Source organism: Rana temporaria, chromosome 3 (assembly GCF_905171775.1).
Source record: "Rana temporaria chromosome 3, aRanTem1.1, whole genome shotgun sequence".
Lineage (NCBI taxonomy): Eukaryota > Metazoa > Chordata > Amphibia > Anura > Ranidae > Rana > Rana temporaria.
Window position 1 is genome coordinate 199,291,603 of NC_053491.1, and position 21,512 is coordinate 199,313,114.

The 21,512-nt window shown below is 42.9% G+C and overlaps 1 protein-coding gene across 1 annotated transcript in view; it reads left to right on the forward strand.

Annotated features, from left to right (window-relative positions):
• The window catches only part of FGD6 (FYVE, RhoGEF and PH domain containing 6), a 158,854-nt gene that overhangs the window by 50,421 nt on the left and 86,921 nt on the right, over nucleotides 1-21,512 (forward strand). The window lies entirely within an intron of this gene.

Here is a 21,512-nt window from a genome sequence, read left to right on the forward strand (position 1 = left end):
AGTACTCTGTCTGTGCACATAGAAGCAGCTGACAGTGGTTCCTGCTGGGATTGGTTACAGGCATGGCAGTGGCTCCAAATGTAAAAATCACTTTCTGAAAATTGTGACAAATGCTATGTAATTTTACCAATGGAAAGTTTGGTCAGAGTTCTTTATCTTTCTCCCATTCCCCATGGCTGCTGTATGAGCTGCTAGGGCTGTATAGTTTATATATTTCATTTGTTAGTCAAGACCATCTAAATTTGCTAGTGCATCCTAAACTGCCCTCTCCCCAGATTGAAAAGGGTGCTGTACCAAAGTGTGTTCCATTGCTTCTTCTTCCAGAGCGGAGGTACGACCAAAAAAAATAAAAAAATAAAAGCCAGCAGCTACAAATACTGCAGCTGCTGATAAATGGACACTTACTTGTCCAGGGTGCCCGCGATGTCTGTAGCCGAAGCCGAGCTATAGCTCGGCTCTCGGCTGCCCCATCCTCGGTGAGGGAATCGGGAAGTGAAGCACTGCGGCTGCATGTCCTCACTGGTACCCGCTGTCTCCTGGGACCAGTGTGTTTCCGAGAGGACGGCGCGGGGGGGGGGGGTTCTATGCCCGGAAGTGGGTATTATACAGGCATCTGCACCCCCCTCCTCCCTGAAAGGTGCCACATGTGACACCGGAGGGGGGGAGGGTTCCGAAAAGCAACGGTTCACTTTTTGTGTGGACCTCCGCTTTAAGACAGGAAGTGTGTTACTGTCTAGTTTACCATGTGAAAATAAAGGGAAAAAAGTGTTCAAAAAGAAAACTAAATCCGCTACCACATTTAGAGCGGGGTTCTGGGCATAATTTTTTTTTTTTTGCAAGGTAAAATTAATCACATTAAATAGTCCCTAAAACGTATTACTAGCTCCCAAATCGTTCCAGAAATCATTGCAAACACTTGCCATATATCCTCCAGCTCATGTTGTGGCCGTATCCATCATATGTGTGGGCATGTGAAGCCCAGTTCCTTTTTCTTCCTGGTTTTCAGAGAGAGGTGCATGCTGGGCGATTTTTTTTTTTTTGGCACAGTAATGCCCAGAGACTCCTGGGAAATGAGTGTCCTCATTTCCCAGGAGGCAATGGGGTCTTAGGACAGGAAGTTGAACCACCTAGGACCAGGAACTAGGCAGATTACGAAATATGCCTGGTAACAGCCAGATAGAAATGAATAAAACATTATTTTTTTATTTATTTACATTAAAGGCAAGCTGTTAATAGTTCATTTTTAGGGTGGAACTCCGCTTTAAGGATTGGTAAACATTTACACATTTTTTTGTTTTTGGGATTAATACTGCTTTGATTTTGTATTTTAAAAACGTTGAGCAATGATTAGCATACTGAAAGTCCTAGAGAACGCTGCAGGAAATCTTCAGACTGCTGGAAAATTTGCACAAAATAATTTTCACGACAGGGTGCTTCCTGAGAAAAGGGAGCAATCTTTCAGTGGGCATACACTGTATTTTTAAAAATTGTTCTGTGGTGAAAGGAGAATCCCTGGCTTTTGGCATTCATTTGCAAAATGGGCAATTTATTCTTTGATGACCTAGCTAGCTATATGACCAATATAACATTTTTATTTTATTCATAGTCAAGCCTGTACAGAGGAAATTAGTCACTGCCTTGTCACTGTTCAGATATCAGGATTTAGAAATACATCAAACAAATGTAGATGTTTAATTCTCCTACATCACTCTACACTCCCAGGGTTTTATCTCTTTACCTCCCTCTTGCCTGATCGTCTTTCCTGTGTTTAACTTAAGACACATGTTTTATTGGAGTGCGTTTTGTACTGTAAGTCACCGCGGCCTGCCAGCTTGTGTTCTGTTATGCCATTCAGGAAGCTCAGTCAGCTGACACAGTTCCAAAGATAACTATGTTTTCCACAGTCCTTAACTTGGGGAATTACATCCTCCCTAGACTTCTAACTTCATCAACATCACATGGGGATTCATTGTATGTGTAGCTTTTTTAGGAAACCTATTTTATATAGTAACATAACCACAGTGTTGACTATAGGGGTTGATTTACTAAAAGCAAATACTTTGCATATATCTAAAGGCAAACACACTGTGCATACAGTGAGAGGGGGAAAGGGTATTCGATTCCCTGCTGATTTTGTACCTTTTCCCATCGACAAATAAATTATCAGTCTTTAATTTTAATGGTAGGTTTATTTTAACAGTGAGAGACAAAATAACAACAAAAATATCCAGAAAAACGCATTTAAAAAAAACTTATATTGATTTGCATTTTAGCGAGTATAAGTATTTGATCCCCTATCGATCACCAAGCTTTCTGGCTTCCAGGTGTCTTCTATACAGGTAATGAGCTGAGATTAGGAGCACTCCCTAAGGGCCCTTTCACACGGGCGGATCAGTAATGATCCGCCTCCATGTGTCCGCTTTGCTGAGCAGGGATCCTCCGTAAAATCCCCGCTGAGCCGTCGGCTGACAGGGCGGTCCCCGCACACTGTGCAGGGACTGTCCTGTCTTTCCTCCGCTCTCCCCTATGGAGGATCGGATGAACACGGACCGGATGTCCGTGTTCACCCGATCCGCCAGACGGAAGAAAAATAGGATTTTCTTCTGTCCGATTTTGCGGAGCTTTGCGGAGGCGGGTGATTACGGGTGTCAGCGGATGGTCATCTGCGGACACCCGCAATCACATAGGGACCAATGTATGTCCCGTTTTCATCTGCAATGGATGGATGAAAATGCGGACATAAGGTCCGCACGTCTGAAATGGGCCTTAAAGGGAGTGCTTCTAATCTCAGCTTGTTACTGTATAAAAGATACCTGTCCACAGAAGCAGTCGATCAATCAGATTCCAATCTCTCCACCATGGCCAAGACCAAAGATCTGTCCAAGGATGTCAGGGACAAGATTGTAGACCTACACAAGGCTGGAATGGGCTTCAAGACTCTCTCCAAGCAGCTTGGTAAGAGGGTGACCAACAGTTGGTGTAATTATTTGCAAATGGAAGAAACACAAATAACTGTAAATCTCCCTCGACCTGGGGCTCCATGGAAGATCTCACCTCGTGGAGTTTCAATGAGAAGGATGAGGAATCAGCCCAGAACTACACGGGAGAATCTTGTCAATTATCTCAATGCAGTTGGGATCATAGTCGCCAAGAAAACAATTGGTAACACACTACGCCGTGAAGGACTGAAATCCTGGAGTGCCCACAAGGTCCCCCTGCTCAAGAAAGCACATGTAAAGGCCCTCCTGAAGTTTGCTAATGAACATCTGAATGATTCAGAGAACTGGGTGAAAGTGTTGTGGTCAGATAAGAGCAAAATCAAGCTCTTTGGCATCAACTCGACTCACCGTGTTTGGAGGAGGAGGAATGCTGCCTGTGTGACCCCAAGAACACCATCCCCACCATCAAACATGGAGGTGGAAACATGCTTTGGGGGTGTTTTTCTGCTAAGAGGTGAGGACAACTTCACTGCATCAAAAGGACGATGGATGGGGCCATGTACTGTTAAATCTTGGGTGAGAACACCCTTCCATCAGCCAGGGCATTAAAGTGGTTGTAAACCCTCTAAAAAAAACCCTGCAAAACAAAGGCATAATGAGCTTGTATGCCTAACATAATAGCTCATTATAAACAATTGACCCGGGATCGAAGCCCCCGGCCCACTGCTCTTCCCGGCGACATGTCTCCCGGAGTTTTTTCCGGGTATCGCGGGCTCCGGCACTGTGATTGTCTGGAGCCGTGACGATGTCACTTCCGCGCATGCGTATGGCAGGCGCCGGTAACTGCAGGTCAGCTGAAGCAACGGCACGAACGAACCGTTGTTTCAGTGCGCATGTGCTGATAGAGGAGATATCTCCTAAACCGTGCAGGTTTAGGAGATATCCATGGTAGCTACAGGTAAGCCTTATAGGCTTGCCTGTAGTGAAGAGTGGTTGTATAGGGTTTACAACCACTTTAAAAAATGGTTCGTGGATGGGTATTCCAGCATGACAATGACCCAAAACACACAGCCAAGGCAACAAAGGAGTGACTCAAAGAAGAAACACATTAAGGTCCTGGAGTGGCTTAGCCAGTCTCCAGACCTTAATCCCATAGAAAATATGTGAAGGGAGCTGAAGGTTCGAGTCGCCAAACGTCGGTCTCAAAACCTTAATGACTTGGAGAGGATCTGCAAAGAGGAGTGGGACAAAATCCCTCCTGAGATACCTGGTGGCCAACTACAAGTAACGTCTCATTAGTAAATCACCCCTTTAGTGACCCTAACTAAAATGACAGGTGCCGCTCAAGGCTCCACCAGGTCCTCTTATGTAGCAACTGCTTGGGATGCAGACAAGGACAAAGCTTGTCTGGGCTCTAGACATCAAAGGGAAAAGTCCTGGAAGTCGCACATCTCTGCAAAACCTTGTAAGAAAATGGTATGACAACCTCAGCCTGGGCTCCAACCAGGCCCATGTTTCCAATGCGTTTCACTCCGCCGTTGGAGCTTAGTCATGGGGATAAGCATAGGGGGGAAATTAATCGTCGGCTGCTATTTTAATTAAGAAGAAAAAAAGTCCTGGAAGAATCGACCTGAGAATCAACTGAAATTTGAGCTGTTGGTGGCCCTGCCAACACCATCCGGCTTGACAAAGTTAGTTTAAGAAATCAAAGGTGCCAGGTTGGAGTCTGAACAGTGACTGCAGCTAATGAACTGTAAATGTTTGGTTATTCTGACAATGCCAGTGCCAGCCATCAGAATACAATAGCCAGCAGTGGTAGACTTTTCCATCTATGCTGTCTAGCGTGGAACGGCGAATCTGTGAATTTCTCAATCTTGCTGGCAGAACTAGACACGTTTTTATATGTATGGTCAGCTTTAGCCCTCATTTTCTTATAGTAGAGCCCAGCTTGCAACATTAATGTTTTTTTTTTATAAATTCTGGCAGATGTTACCTACAACAATCAAATGCTGTCTTTAGTACTAAAAAAAGCACCAGTATTAAAAAATACATTTAAAAATATGACATTAGGGAGACAGCTAAATTCTCATTTGACATAATTGTCTTGCCTGTCAAAAAATAATTCTGTTCAGATAGCGGTATGCTCTCTGCCATACATAGTATGTAACAATAATGAAAAAATGTAATCCTTGCATTAGTGGTTTCATTAACCATTTAAGCCCCGGACCATTTTGCTGGTCAATCACCAGGCCCCTTTTTGTGATTCGGCACTGCGTCGCTTTAACTGACAATTGCGCGGTCGTGCGACGTGACTCCCAAACAAAATTTACGTCCTTTTTTCCCCACAATTAGAGCTTTCTTTTGGTGGTATTTGATCACCTCTGCGGTTTTTATTTTTTGCGCTATAAACAAAAATAGAGCAACAATTTTGAAAAAAAAATCTATTTTTTTACTTTTTGCTGTAATAAATATCCCAAAAAAAAAAAATATATATATATATATATATATATATATATATATATATATATATATATATATATGTTTTCCTCAGTTTAGGCCGATACTTATTCTTCTACATATTTTTGGTAAAAAAAAATCGCAATAAGCATTTATTGATTGGTTTGCACAAAAGTTATAGCGTCTACAGAATAGGGGATAGATTTATTGCATTTTTATTAATATTTATTTTTTACTAGTAATGGCGGCGATCTGCGATTTTTATCGGTACTGTGACCTTATGGCGGACACATTTGACACATTTTTGGAAACATTGGCATTTTTATAGCGATCAACGCTATAAAAATGCATTGATTACTATAAAAATGCCACTGTCGGGGAAGGAGGTAACACTAGGGGGCGAGGAAGGGGTTAATTATGTTCCCTAGGTGTGTTCTAACTGAAGGGGGGGGTGGGACTGACTTGTGGAAATGACTGATTGCTGTTCATACATTGTATGAACAGAAGATCCATCATTTCTCCCTCTGACAGGACCGGGAGCTGAAACGCGAGATGACGTATAGCTACGTGATCTCGTACAGCCAAGCCGACCTGCCGCCATATAACTGCAGCGGCTGGTCGGCAAGTAGTTAAGTACATACCTCTTGATTTGTATTCTAGCTTCTTTATAGCTGTTATATTGGCTTAAAGCGTAACTCCAGCCCAAACTCTTTTGGTTGATTGGGCAAAGGTTAGGACTTCGGCCTGATTCACACCTATGCAGGTTGCAGTTTGCATATTGCAGGTGCATTTTGCGTTTTTCAATACACATCTTCAAACCATTGAAGTCTATGCAACCAAAAACAAAAAAAAAAAGCAAAAAAACCCTAGCCCTTTCCATAAAATACACAGATGTGAACTACATCCATAGGAAACCATTTAAATGGATTGTAGTCTGCAAAACAGAACATGCACTAAAAAATGCATAGATGTGAACCAGGTCTAAGTCAACTTTAATTGCTATCTGTGGCTCCCTGTTTGGGAGATTTCTTCTATCGCTTCCTGATAATTTATAGATAGATAGATAGATAAAATATAGATCTATATGTAGCACTACCCCCGAAGAAAGGGGAAGAAAGTCTATAGAAATTGCAATGTCCACACAAGATGTAAAACCTTGCTGCATAAAACTTGTGAAGAAAGTGGAGAGTATAGAGTGAAGGGGAAGGTTCAAGTACGCGGTACAAAATGCACAAAAATATCTAAAGTTCCAGTATTCACCACTCTCTCTTAAGTAGGTATTGCTCATCCGGATAGACCCCTTTCACATGGCTTAGCAGCCGGGATGATGCACAAACAGTATGAGGACAGTCTCTGCCACAGACCATCTGAGAATGATCATGGGTAGCCATGAATCCTCTGCCACCGGATTTAAGTCCCGAACTTCCAGCTTTACAGTAAAAGAGCCTTTAAGCTGATCTGGCAGACTGTAAGACAAATAGAATAGTGGATCCCAACCTATGGGCTCCGTGGCTGGATACACCGGTGCTTTTCCCGGTGGACCTGGTCATGGGCAGATTGTTGGGATTGAATGCGGGATGAGTACCATAGTATGTGCAGTCATGAATTGTGAAAGAGGCGACATTGTTCAAGTAATTTTAATGCTGTATTTTGTTTCTGATGACTGTTTGTCTGGCTATGCTATAGATGTCATAAGTTGTTTACCGCCTTTTCATCAATAAAAACCTTTTTGTTGGATAATAAAAAAAAAAAAAAAAAAATAATAGTGGATCCCTTTATAACAAAGTCACCGGGCCTATCCCGAGACATTAGCTTGCCTTGCTTGGTCTCCTCCAGGGCAGGTCCTCCCCCGGTTTCCTTTGTTAAGCAGCTTCCCCCTCTTGGATGGACAGCTTGGGATCCCCCTTTGAATCGTAGGCCTTAGCCAGCATAGCTCGGCCTACTCCATGGAGATGTGACCTCAGACCAACGTGGTCCTGAGGTCAAGATCTCACACACGTGCCTCGCGCCAGGAAGGTCACGAGGCGAAGGACCACGGAAAACGGCGTCTGCCTCTTAAGTATCCCCTTCCGGCATGCACAGCAGGGCACCACTCCCACTGGGCTGCTCCCGAGAAGGGTCATCTAACACACCATGGTTCGCTTGTGTTCCAAAATGGGCCTGAGGCGGTAAAGCCACCTACAGGCAACAGGGGAAAATCCTTTTCAAACACAACCATAGCCAGAGCAGAGGCTAATTTCAATGAAATTCAATAAATTCTGAGCCCACTATTGGCTCAGACACCCTCTACATTTAGAATAGCGCCCCAGTCATTGGGAGCAGGGCGCTACATATGTATGTGTGTGTGTGTGTGTGTGTGTGTGTATATATATATATATATATATATATATATATATATATATATATATAATATAAATCTATAGAGAGAGAGAGAGAGATATTAGAACCCCTGTCAGAAATGTATTGCCAATCTCTCCTTGTGAGGGATATTTACACTCTCTACCTGCCCAGGACATAGCTGTCAGCATAGAAGGTAAGATCAAGTCTCCTCAACAGTGACACAGACAGTATTTAAAACTTGATAGAAAACGTTTCTGGAATGGGATAAACCACTGTGGTAAAGCTGAATGTCTTTTATTTTGGGTCTGGTAGCATTCATTCATATTTTTTTGTTCGTTTCTCATATATGACCTAATGAATGGCATTATATGACCTGTTTTGTGTCAGATAAGGCTATTGAGATTATAGCTCTGCCAGATGGTGATTTCTTTGTATTATTAAAAAAAAAAGAGTAAAATCTTCCATTATTCGACATCTAATCATATACAATAGCAAAGTGGTTTTGTGGAAGCCATCTGCTAAATGAAGGATGTTCTATGGTTTTACCAATAATTGGGTCCTGCTAAGGAGAATTTCATTATTTTTAGGACCCCTATTAGATTTTATTGGATGCACATACAAAGCATTTCCGCATTGTAACCGTGTTATGTGTAGTAAATCGAATTAACCAAATACACCAGACTGTTTTGGGCTACAGGAGCTGTTTTCTATCCAGGATGTTTTTGAGTTATTTGGGTAACTCGTCTGAGTTTTTATAAAAGTATATTTTTTTGACAGTCAGATAAAGTACAGGTAGATTCAATTATTGCCGAGGGGATCACATGACCCACCCCTTTTTTTATTTTTTATTTTTTTAAATGTGTCTTGTTTATATATCAGTACTAAAAAAGCCGACGTGGTGGATGTTCCTTAGACGGCTGCATTTTTAACGATGTCATTAAAAGTCTCACTCACTAAGGTATTGACTGTTGGAATCCCTTGATGGCAACACCATTGAAGCCCAAAGTTCCAAACCAACAATATGTTACTATTTGCTAAGGTATTACATGAATGCTCCTTCCAAGACAATCTTTCATTGTATTCTGGTTGTTCCATTTTCCTTTCACTTACAAAAGCCAATGAATGTCGGTGTTCTATCATAGACTGAAATGGTCACACATAATTAAAATAGTCAATATCAATGCATGCGGCTGTTCTATCCCCTATACGTGTTTGATTTTTTTTGCGATCTGTGTCCCATTGCAGAGATTTCACTTCCTGTCCCATAGGCAAACAGGAAGTGAAGGGAAATCCCAGCAAATTAGGGGAATTTTTTTGGGACCCCCTTTGGATGATTTCCCCTCTATTACTTTTTTGGGGGACAACCCAAAATGTGTGATTATTTCATTTACTTTCACTTTTAATGATAATGGTAAACAGGACAAATAGTCAGGAGGAATCTCCCTAACGGGGAAATTGATCGCAATAAAACCTGACATGGGGGTCTAATCCATCTCCACTCCATCCAACACTAAAAAAAAACGTTTTGCCTTTAGTTATACATTAAATTTGTATCTAAGTTGGAACAGGTACAATTTTTAAGTATAACGCCAGCCAAAAAAATATTTTTACATTTTGGGTAGCATAGGGAAGAGTTAACTGGCCATGCAGTGATGTGGGATTGCGGACAGGTCTGCTGGACAGTAGGTGGCAGCAAAATGGCCGCCCTGCAGTTTCAGGGAGCAGCGTGTCATCACACTTCCTGAGTTCTTAAGTACGAGTCGTATGCAAGTCAGATGTTTGTAACTCGGGACTCCCTGTAGTTGAACAGGTAGATGTTGGATCCTTATTCAAGCAGTGCCTATAGATGATAGAACACTATTAACAGTTTGCTTTTTAATTATTTATTTAACGATAGATGTTGATGGGTTTCCTTGCATGAACTACCCCTACAAAATTTCAGGCTTTGTCTACCGCAAGCCTTAATTCTAAACACCCCTCTCCTGCAGGTTCAAATTTTAGATGAATGTACTTTGACACCAACTGTTGCAAGAGTTACCTGAACATCTTACAAGTACATTTTGTGGTTCTTGGAGAGTTCTTTTTTTTGTTTTTTTGTTTTTTTGTTTTGCATTAAATGGTGAATTCTTGGACTAAATTTGCTGGCTCAGCCAGTCCTGGACAAATTAGCAGTTCTTGAATTCTATGCCACATGTAGATTATTTTTCTTCCACTAGAATGGTAGCTTTCAAATCATTTGGCAGTCTTTTTAAGTCACTTGTCAGACTGCTGGGCACCCACAACTTCTGTTTCCTAGGGCCTTTGAGCTTGGCATGGTGATGTTTAAATAACAGGTTTCACCTACATACGCTAACAAGGTTGTAGTCATTGAATCTGGAACACCGGATTCTAATTTGGTGGTAAATGTAGGGGTGTAATCATGAAAGTCAGTATACCATATTAGTTTTTTGTCATTTATCCATAGGCAATATTTTCAATAATTTCCATGGGATGCAGGCACCACAGGTCTGTCTGCTATGAAATTTGGTATCAAGAATGGCTACTGTGGCTCTTCATTCATCTTGTTCTGTAAGGACTTCACTTAAATTACTTCAGTAAATTTCACCCGCCTACAATCTTCCTGTCTAATGAAAGCACCCTATTTGTCTGCTGAGGGGCTTATATGAACATGGGATGACCAGCAAATGAATCTCAACATCAGTGAAGTTGTTTTCCTTAGTAAAGTTGGCCATACATGGATCGAAAGCTATCCAGTTCACCAGGGACCCAATGAATTTTGATCCATGTGGTAGAACAGAAGTCAATTTACTGATCAGCTTCTGTTTAATCACCCTATTGCTTGATCAGCGCCACAGGCAAAAGGCTGCATGGCTAATTTATGTATTCTGATGGCAGTGTAGTCTCCCAGTTGTCGGCGTATAATGACACAGCAGGGATGACTCTTGCATCCACGTCGTGTGTGTGGATAAGGGAAACGTATCGTTTTTTTTTCAACTTGCGGGCAGGACAAAAACACTGGCCCATCTATGACCAGCTTAACAAAGTCACCTTAGAATCAGAAAGTTGCTCAAAGGAGAGTTGTATGGCTAACATAGGTAGGTAATAGCAGACACATTCTAGTGTTTGCGCACAAGCAGTTTGTCACTTTTTAAAACGGACCTAGCACTATTGGCATGGTCCACTTTTTAATTTGCCGACCCCATTCCTCCTTTATCCAAAAGTGGCAAATATATAAAAAAAAACGTAAAGAACAAGGTTAAAGATAATTGCCTTTCCCCTCTACCCTGCAAGATCCTGGGCAGTGCTGAGTAGCCTGAATTGTGCCAGATGACGCTACAGCACAGTGAAGGCATGTCTTCTCTAAGGATTTGGGCTACTGGGCATTTTCTGGGATCTCACTGGGAGGAACGTAATGTCACCCTTGCCTGGATACCCTAGGCAGAAGGCTGGGAAAAGGTAATTCTATTGAATCATTTTTTTCCCTTTAGATTTTTATTATTGCAGATTTTTAGAATGGGAAAGGATGGAAAAAAATAAATGAGGACTTGCTTACATTTATAGTGCAAGGCCCAATATAAGTTGAAAGTGTCTTACAAGTTTTTTAGTGTCTAGATGGCGTGTAAAATAAAAAAAGAGGGGGGGGGGGTACCTTTTTTAAAGCAGTCCTGTTACTTTTTATTATGTAATAAATTAAAGTGACCTGAAGGGGTATGCCATAATCATCTTGGCATGTAGAAAGATACTGTGTTTGTAGCAGTAGCCTATCTTGATACAAGGACAGAGCTGCTTCTTTTGTGTCTACTAACTTCATCTGCGGTTGGCATACTAGGGGGTTTAATGATTACATTGTTTTTTTAATTCCCAGTTAAAAATTAAAACCATGCACTTGACAGATTCAGTGTGCTGCAGATATTTGATGGCCTACAAGTATATTACTAAAGGCCATGTAACTGTACCTTAAAAAAGCCACAATCTCAGAGAAAATGGGGACCTTACATTTGCCCAACCGCTGGCCCACGGGTCACATGCTCCCTGTTAGGCGCCAGCTCCTGTCACAGGCGGATCGATACCAAATGCACTCTGCCTGTGACCGGAGCAATACAGGAAGCATCGGCTCTGCTCTCTACTGCAGCCTCATGCTTCCTCTAGTGCCAGCTCCTGTCACACTGTTGTTCGGAAATGGCAGGTCAAGAATCAGCCAGCAATACCTGCCAACAGTACCCACCAGCAATACCAGCCCTGGAGGACAGCCAGCAGCAGTCTGGGGGGACAGCAGCAGCCACCAGCCATACCCACCTAAGGAATAGCAGCAGCCAGCGATACCTGCAGGCATCCTGAGGAAGAAGTGAAGATTGAGGTCAGTTAAGGTGCAGGTAAACTGCAGTGCATCCGTGTGAAAGCAGGCTTAGGCCCCTTTCACACAATCCGTCTGATCATGTTCACCTGTCTGTTTTTCAGGTGGACGCAATCGGACTCTCCATTCACCTCTGTAAAGCGGCAGATGTAAACTGACTTGTGTTTACAACCGCCTATCTCCAATATTCCCCTTCTGTCTGGGTGGATCGGGGACCCATATGTAGAGTGGGCTGTGTCTGCTCTGCATATAGACACAGGCCGGTCATCTACCCGCTCCTCTCGTTGTGGCACGTGACTGGTTACCAAGTCTCTAAACTGGTCCTCGCTCTTCAAAAAAGGTTGGGCACCCCTGCTCTAGGCAAACTGATTAACACTTTGAAATGTGAACAGTCAGATCAACGAAAGGATTTGCATCTCTGTCCATCCAATCCTAAGATTGGTGACCTGAACTTTCTGAGTTGCAGTTATACAGTAAAAACTTGTTTTGCGAGCATAATTCGTTCCAGAAACATGCTTGTAATCCAAAGCACTTGTATATCAAAGCATTTTCTTTACAGGGTATAAAAGAAAAGAGGCGCCTCTAAGTGTAGCAGTAAGTTGCTAAATGTTGTACCTTCATTAAAGGGCAGGGCTCGAGTCCTGCCGGAACGCGTGGGAACGGCGTCCCTGCACTTTTTTTACAGCAGGAACGCGCGTTCCCTTTGCAGGACTCGAGCAGAGATTAGGATTAGGCAGCGGGCGGGTTTAGGCAGCGGAGCAGCAGGCGTCCCCCCACTGAAGAGGCAGCGAGCGGGCGGGTTCAGAGACAGCGGGTGGGATTAGGCAGCGGCGCGCAATTTCAGAAGACTCACAGAGAGAGGAACCTGAGGTAGTGGCTTTGCGGGGGGGGGGGGGGTGTGCGAGCCACATTGGAGTGACACCCGTCAGGTCCTGCCCTGCTCTCCGTGGTCGCGGCTCTGATCAGTTTTGGCACGAGCAGAGTGATGCCTCCCCCTCCTCCTGCATGTCTACACAGGGGCCTGACCAGTCCACTAGTGCTGTCCGTGCATGTCAGGATCATCTGAGGTACATTATGGTACTGAAGGGGGAAAATCTTTACTGTGGGGGTCTGTACTGAAGGGGGAAAATCTTTACTGTGGGGGTCTGTACTGAAGGGGGAAAATCTTTACTGTGGGGGTCTGTACTGAAGGGGGAAAATCTGTACTGTGGGGGTCTGTACTGAAGGGGGAAAATCTGTACTGTGGGGGTCTGTACTGAAGGGGGAAAATCTGTACTGTGGGGGTCTGTACTGAAGGGGGAAAATCTGTACTGAAGGGGGAAAATCTGTACTGTGGGGGTCTGTACTGAAGGGGGAAAATCTGTACTGTGGGGGTCTGTACTGAAGGGGGAAAATCTGTACTGTGGGGGTCTGTACTGAAGGGGGAAAATCTTTACTGTGGGGGTCTGTACTGAAGGGGGAAAATCTGTACTGTGGGGGCCTGTACTGAAGGGGGGAAATCTGTACTGTGGGGGTCTGTACTGAAGGGGGGAAATCTGTACTGTGGGGGTCTGTACTGAAGGGGGGAAATCTGTACTGTGGGGGTCTGTACTGAAGGGGGAAAATCTGTACTGTGGGGGTCTGTACTGAAGGGGGGAAATCTGTACTGTGGGGGTCTGTACTGAAGGGGTGAAATCTGTACTGTGGGGGTCTGTACTGAAGGGGGGAATCTGTACTGAAGGGTGATATGTACTGAATGGGGGGTGATATGTACTGAATGGGGGGATCTGTACTGAATGGGGGGGGGTCTGTACTGAATGGGGGGGATCTGTAATGAAGGGGGGATCTGTACTGAAGGGGGATGGCTTTGTACTGAAGGGGGAGGTATTTGTACTGAAGGGGGGGGGATTTGTACTGAATGGGGGTGATCTGTACTGAATGGGGGGGGGGGAATCTGTACTGGGGGGATCTGTACTGTGAGGGGAGGGGATCTGTACTGTGGGCGGGGGAGTACGTAAGTAAGTTTGCAGAGGCTAAAAACCTAACCTACCTAAGGCAGTGTTGTATCACAGTGGCTTAGCTGTGTTAACTGTCTGTTTTTAATGGTATTCAGCAATGAGGGGGATAATGTACTTCCACTGATGCATTGGTGACCAGTGGCAGTTTATTAACCCCTTTGTGCTGCATTAGTGACACCAGTGTCAGTGTTTATTACCCCTATTTGGTGCAGCATAAAAAGGTTCATAAACACTGACACTGGTGTCACTAATGCAGCACAAAGGGGTTAATAAACTGCCACTGGCCAGTGGTGTATTTTACACTACCCAAACCATAAAATCCGCACCCCTCTTATCTACATACCACCCACCCCCCATAATTTTTTTTTTGTTTTGTTTTTGGTGGGGGAGTGGATCTTGGGTGGGAGTTCCCACACTTTTTTCCCCAGGACTTGACCCCTGTTAAAGGGGTTGTAAAGGTAAAAAAAAAAAATCCCTAAAAAAAGCAAAAAGCACCAAAAAACAGAGGTGTGAACCCAGGCCTGAGATGTTTAGTAACATAATGGGGGTTAAAAAAAACAAAAATAAGTACAAAAAGAGCAAATAATCGCTACTGTAAGGTGGATCATTTTTTACTGTGGGACAGTGAAAGTAATATTTACAGTAGCGATTTGCTTTTTTGTACTATAAAGGGCTAATTTTAGCTGTTTTAACCCCATTATGTTACTGGCCGATTATGAAAATTGTAATCGATTAATTTCATAATCGATAAGTTGTCGATTAATCAATTAGTTTCAGCCCTAGTGTAGTTAGACAGAAGAACAGGAAGTGAGGATTTCTCAAAAGAAATAAGGACATTTAAAAGCAAAATGTAAGGATGAGGTAAGTGAAGGTGGGCTGCACTAAGGTAAAGGAAGCTATTTAGGGAATTTTTTTTTCCCACCTTTACAACCCCTTTAAATGTAACCATATTGCTACACTTAGGCCTCGTACACACGACTGTTTTCCTCGACAGAATCCATCAAGAAACTTGGTGGCAGAGCTTTTTTGCCGAGGAAAATGGTCGTGTGTATGTTTTTCATTGAGGAAACTGTCGAGGAACTCGATGAGAAAAAAAGAGAACAAGTTCTCTTTTTCCTTGATGGGAGTCTCAATTTCCTTGTCGTGTTTCTCGTCGGGCTGGTTTTGGACGAGAAACACGTTCGTGTGTATGCTAAGAAACCCGCGCATGCGCAGAATAAAGTATGAGACGGGAGGGCACCTTCGGTAAAAGTAGGGTTTGTAATGGAGATAGCACATTTGTCACGCTGTAACAGACTGAAAATCGCGAATCGTCTCTCACCAAACTTTTACTTAACACGCAGTAACATGAGATTAGCAAAAGCAGCCGTTGTATGTGTTGTACGTCACTACGTTTGAGAACGAGGAGATTTGGTCTTGACAGGGTGTACGCAAAGAAAGCTTGTCAAGTTTCTCCACAAGCCTAACAAGGAACTCGTCGAGGAAAACGATGTTTCATTTACGACGAGTTTCTCGGCCGTGTGTACGAGGCCTTAGAGGAGCCTCTCTTCTTTTTTTATACTCAGTTGTGACATGACGCTACTTGTATATCAAGGCAAAATGTACTGTCTTGTCTTGCAAAACGCTCTCAAACAAAGTTACTCTCAAACCAAGGTTTTACTGTAGTTGGTTTTGCACAAATTTAATAAATTCACCCAGATTCATATAGCAACAAATGTGCCTTTTTTATAAAAAAAAAATTTGCATTGAAGTTTGCAGAGCCTTGCAACTGTGATCAGTAAATTGTTGATGCAGTGCACGGGCTCCTGCACATCGTTCCCCTAGCTCCCCACTGTACAGACCTTCTGTTGTGGGTCTAGATGTACTAAGCACTAGACAAAACAAGTGCAATGGTGTTGTGACAGATGGGACTCGGTGTCTATTCACAGTTGCTTTTGAATGGATCTATGAATGTATGACATGGTTGTGCAGGCAGAGATTGAAAACAGGATGCTTTAGGACAGGGTGGATTTGATTTAAATCAAGACGATTTAAATCATTAAATCATTATTTAAATCGCTAGTAAAAAGGCTTGATTTAAATCAACTCAATTTTTAGGCTTTATTTCCATGGTTGTTTTTACAGCCACTTTTTTTAGCCTGTCTTACAGCTTAAAAACGTCTGTCCATGTTTTTTGGAGCTGGAGCTCAAAAACACCGCGGTAGCGTTTTTGAGCGTTTTTGAGCGTTTAACGTCTGGCGTTTTTACAGCTGTAACGCTGGAGCTTCAGAAAGCACTGGTCCTGTTTTGTTTTTTTGCAGCTTAAAAACGGCTCAGCCATCTACAGCTCAAAAACGTCATGGTGGGCATGAGGCCATAGACTAACATGGAGAGCCGTTTTTAAGCTGCAAAAACCGCAAGTGGCTGTAAAAACGTCCAAAAACGTCCGTGGAAATGAAGCCTTAAATCATAATTTTTAACCACTTCCATACAGGGCATTTTCACCCCCTTCCTGCCCAGACCAATTTTTAGTTTTCAGCGCTGTCGCAATTTGATTAACAATTGCGCGGTCGTGCGACGTGGCTCCCAAACAAAATTCTCACCCTTTTTCCCCCACAAATAGAGCTTTCTTTTGGTGGTATTTGATCACCTCTGCGGTTTTTATTTGTTTGCGCTATAAACAAAAGAAGAGCGACAATTTTGAAAAAAAAAAACTATCTTTAACTTTTTGATTTTAATAAATATCATAATAAAAAAGTTTTTTTTCCCTCAGTTTAGACCGATACGTATTCTACATATTTTTGGTTAAAAAAAAACACGCAATAAGCGTATTTGATCGGTTTGCGCAAAAGTTCTAGCGTCTACAAAATAGGAAATAGAATTATGGCATTTTAATTTATTTATATTTTTTACTAGTAATGGCGGCGATCTGCGTTTTTTTTTTTTTTGTGACCGTGACATTGCGGCGGACATATCGGACACTTTTGACACATTTTTGGGGCCATTCACATTTACACAGCGATTAGTGCTATAAAATGCACTGATTACTGTGTAAATGTGACTGGCAGAGAAGGGGTTAACACTAGGTGGCGCTGAAGGGGTTAAATATGTTCCCTAAAGTGTGTTTTAACTGTTAGGGGGAGGGGGACTCACAAGGGGAGGAGATCGATGTGTGTTCCTCTGTACTGGGAACACACATCGGTCTCCTCACCGCTGACAGGACATGGATCTGTGTGTTTACACACACAGATCCATGGTCCTGCCGTGATTGCGGGTAATCGCGGGTGCCCGGCGGACATCGCGGGCACGCGCACCGGGTCCCGAGGAATGCGGCGCGCACGCGCCCCCTAGCGGCCGGAAAAGACAGGACGTCATATGACGTCCAGTCTGAAGGACGAAAGGTCCCCACCAATGTCATTTTACTATGGCTCGGTGGGGAAGGTGTTAAAGAGCAACTGTCATCTCTGTCCCACAGCGGCTCCTCCTTTTACCCGCTGTTGATCTGACAACAGTCATTCACTTTAATGAGACAGACACAACAAGGTGAGGGACATGGTGGCAGCAGGTTAGTGGATGTCCACTGCCATGATGGATCTGAAATGACAGGTGCTCATTAAATGTAAGGACTTATTCTTGCTGGTAGTTAGAATCTTTAATATTTGCAAACAAAATGAAGGTTTCCCATTTAGAATATTAAGCTGTCAGGTTAGTAAAACAGCGATATCAGAACCGATTTGAGGTTAATCACACATAGTTGGAGAACTACTCAAATGATTTTATTTCATTAAAACAATAACATTGTCAGTGCATGTTATTTTAGCTTGCAGAGCTTGGATTCATTGAATGAGTTTACCAACAATATAAATATTGCAGAATATACAGCCTCATGCTACAATACTAAGCTCCATTTAATGCTGAATAAACAAATTTATGTATCTTAAATCCAAAAATTATCTTTAGATAGATTTTTACTCCAAAAGCATTGTATTAAAAAAATCGGATTTAAAAAAAAAAAAAAAATCTGATTTCCTAAAGCAGGGTGGATAGAAAAAGGGTAACTCGGGAAATTTGGGGTGAGGGGCTGGTGAATGTGACCATGTTTCAATATCCACTTAAGCCCCGGACCAATATGCTGCCTAATGACCCAAGGGGTTTTTACAGTTCGGGACTGCGTCGCTTTAACAGACAATTGCGCGGTCGTGCGACGTGGCTCCCAAACAAAATTGGCGTCCTTTTTTCCCCACAAATAGAGCTTTCTTTTGGTGGTATTTGATCACCTCTGCGGTTTTTATTTTTTGTGCTATAAACAAAAATAGAGGGACAATTTTGAGAAAAATTCTATATTTTTAACTTTTTGCTATAATAAATATCCCCCAAAAACATATATAATTTTTTTTATTTTCCTCAGTTTAGGCCGATACGTATTCTTCTACCTATTTTTGGTAAAAAAAAAAACGCAATAATCGTTTATCGGTTGGTTTGCGCGAAATGTATAGCGTTTACAAAATAGGGGATAGTTTTATTGCATTTTTATTTTTTTTACTACTAATGGCGGCGATCAGCGATTTTTTTCGTGACTGCGACATTATGGCGGACACTTTGGACAATTTTGACACATTTTTGGGACCATTGTCATTTTCACAGCAAAAAATGCATTTACATTGCATTCTTTATTGTGAAAATGACAGTTGCAGTTTGGGAGTTAAACACAGGGGGCGCTGTAACATTTTTGGTTCACTTTGTGTGTGTTTACAACTGTAGGGGGGTGTGGCTGTAGGACTGACATCATCGATCGAGTCTCCCTAATAAAAGGGATCACTAGATCGATGCGCCGCCATAGTGAAGCACGGTGAAGCCGTGTTTACATACGGCTCTCCCCGTTCTTCAGCTCCGGGGAGCGATCGCGACGGGGCGGCTATAAACGAATAGCCGCGCCGTCGTCCCGGATCGCTCCCCGAGGCTTAAGGACCGCCGCATGTACCGGGGGGGGGGGGGGGTCCCGATCGGACCCCCACCCCACGTCAAGCAGAGGACTTGTAGGTACGTGCATGTGCCTGTCCGTGCCATTCTGCTGACGTATATTTACATGAGGCGGTCCTTAAGTGGTTAAAGATGTGGCCTTTACTTTAGGCAACACAGCTAGGCCCCATCCCTGCCCCAGCCTGTGATTGGACATTGAAGGAGAAACAACAGACTAATGAGGTCATCTCACTGCTCTGTCCTCCTGTTAGCATATTCCCTGTTAGGACATCTGAGCCTTGGTTCACACTTACGCAGTTCCCTGGAGCCCAGTTTGTGCAGGCACAGCAGCCCATTCATTTGAATAGGCTGCTATACGTGCAGGGAACAGAGGGGAAAGGTCCTTTTCTAAAACAACAGGCACACGGAAACCACATGGTGCTATAGGTTTCCATATACAGAAAAACGTGCCATGTTTTCCAATGCGGGAGCGTGCAATTTAGATTTCATGTCACCCTCACGCATCTGCTAAACGGCAAGTTCAAATTCAAATTTTAATTAAAAAAAATGTTTTTCAAATACACAGATGCATTTGTGTCTTATTACTATTTGCCTGGAGTTTACCTTTTTGCTCTGACTACACTGATGAAAGGTGAAACCTTACTGTTTAGCTTACTACTTTTACCTTTTTTTTTTTTTTTTTTTTAACCTGGCATAGATGTTCCAACAGTGCTTCTTTTGTATTCTAAAGAGTGGGTTTGCCTTGATTAGCCTTCTACTAATTATTATTTGTGTTACAATGATATATAGGCATTAGACATGATGACGTACTGTATAAGGATATATAGACCGTTAGTGCCGGTTCATAATAGAACACAGTGTGGGAAACCCGTGTTTTTGTGCACATTTGTGCACATTCAAACCGCATTGCCCCTGCGATTCTGCGACCTTGCGCTCTTATTCTGTCCATACATTATACCGGGGTTTGACAGATTTGTTTGGAATCTAGAAGCCAGCTAAAAAAGTTAGGAGCCAGAAACGCACCCCGAACTGCCGAGCTCGCGCGCAGAAGCGAACGCATACGTGAGTAGTGCCCGCATATGAAAGTGGTGTTCAAACCACACGTGAGGTATTGCCGCGATTGGTAGAGCGAGAGAAATAATTCTAGCCCTAGTCCTTCTCTGTAACTTAAAACATGCAATCTGTAGGATTTTTTTAAATCGCCTATGGAGATTTTAAAGGGTAAAAATCTGTCACCATTTCATGGGCGGACGCAATTTTGAAGCGTGACATGTTGGGTTTCAATTTACTGGGCGTAACATTATCTTTCACAATATAAAACAAAATTGGGCTAACTTTACTGTTGTCTTATTGTTTTATTTAAAAAAGTGTATTTTTAGCAAAAAAAAGTGCGCTTGTAAGACCGCTGCGCAAATACGATGTGACAGAAAGTATTGCAATGACTGCCATTTTATCCTCTAGGGTATATATAACGTTTGGGGGTTCTGATTAGAGGGAAGTGAAAACAGAGGGGAAGCTTCATTAGCATTGCTGGTTGTCTTGTTACGCCAACGGCCACCACAAGATGGCGCCAGATCACAGAAGGAAGCATAGGCCTGCAGAATTCCGCAAAGCCGCGGCCTCAATTACCGGCCGGCGCGGCCTGCCGCGATCGCGTGGCGGGGGGTGGGGGCGCACGGAGACACAGGATGGGGTATGGCGTCGAGCCACACCGGCCGGTAATTGAGGCCGTGGCTTTGCGGCCTTCTGCAGGCCTATGCCTCCTTCCCCAGGAGCCAGGTCGCTAATTTTTGTCGCAATTGTGACCTGGCGCCCGGATTTCGTTGAACCCTGCATTATACAATTTTCTTATTCAATTTACTTTTAAATTTACTTTAACTATGTAGTGCAAGGGCCTGCCTGATTGCATTAAAATGCAAATTGTTTAGCCCACATTCCTGTCCGATTAGTGTGAACTGGCCCTTAATGCTGCATAGAATTTTGAATGTACTTTTTAAGCAGACATACATATTTTCTTTGTGCTTGACTGTAGAGCAATGTACTTTTTCAAGTATCTCTAAGTGTTCCTGTACCCAGGATGCCCATCTGAATGTTAGGCTCATTCTTTAACAGTTTCTCTTTTGTCTATGAAGAATATAATGGGAACTTTGTTGCTTTAGTGCCAAGCAGTATCTGTCTACCATTCACCAACGTTAGTGTTGGATACTGGCTCTTAGCGTGATCATTTTGTGTAAAATAAATTTCAGCTGATTTTATATATAGTAAGTGGTTTTTAGTAAGATCATTTTGGCAAACAACTCACGTGTTTCAGTTGTGGTGTTAAGTGATGTGTGTGAAATAATTGTGCGAGTATGCAATGCAAAAATGTAAAGTGATAGATGTACACTTCTTTTTATCTTTCTATTTCAAGTGACATCAAAGTGTTTGATTTTCCGGACTGCCAAATTGTTATGTTGTGACCTACAT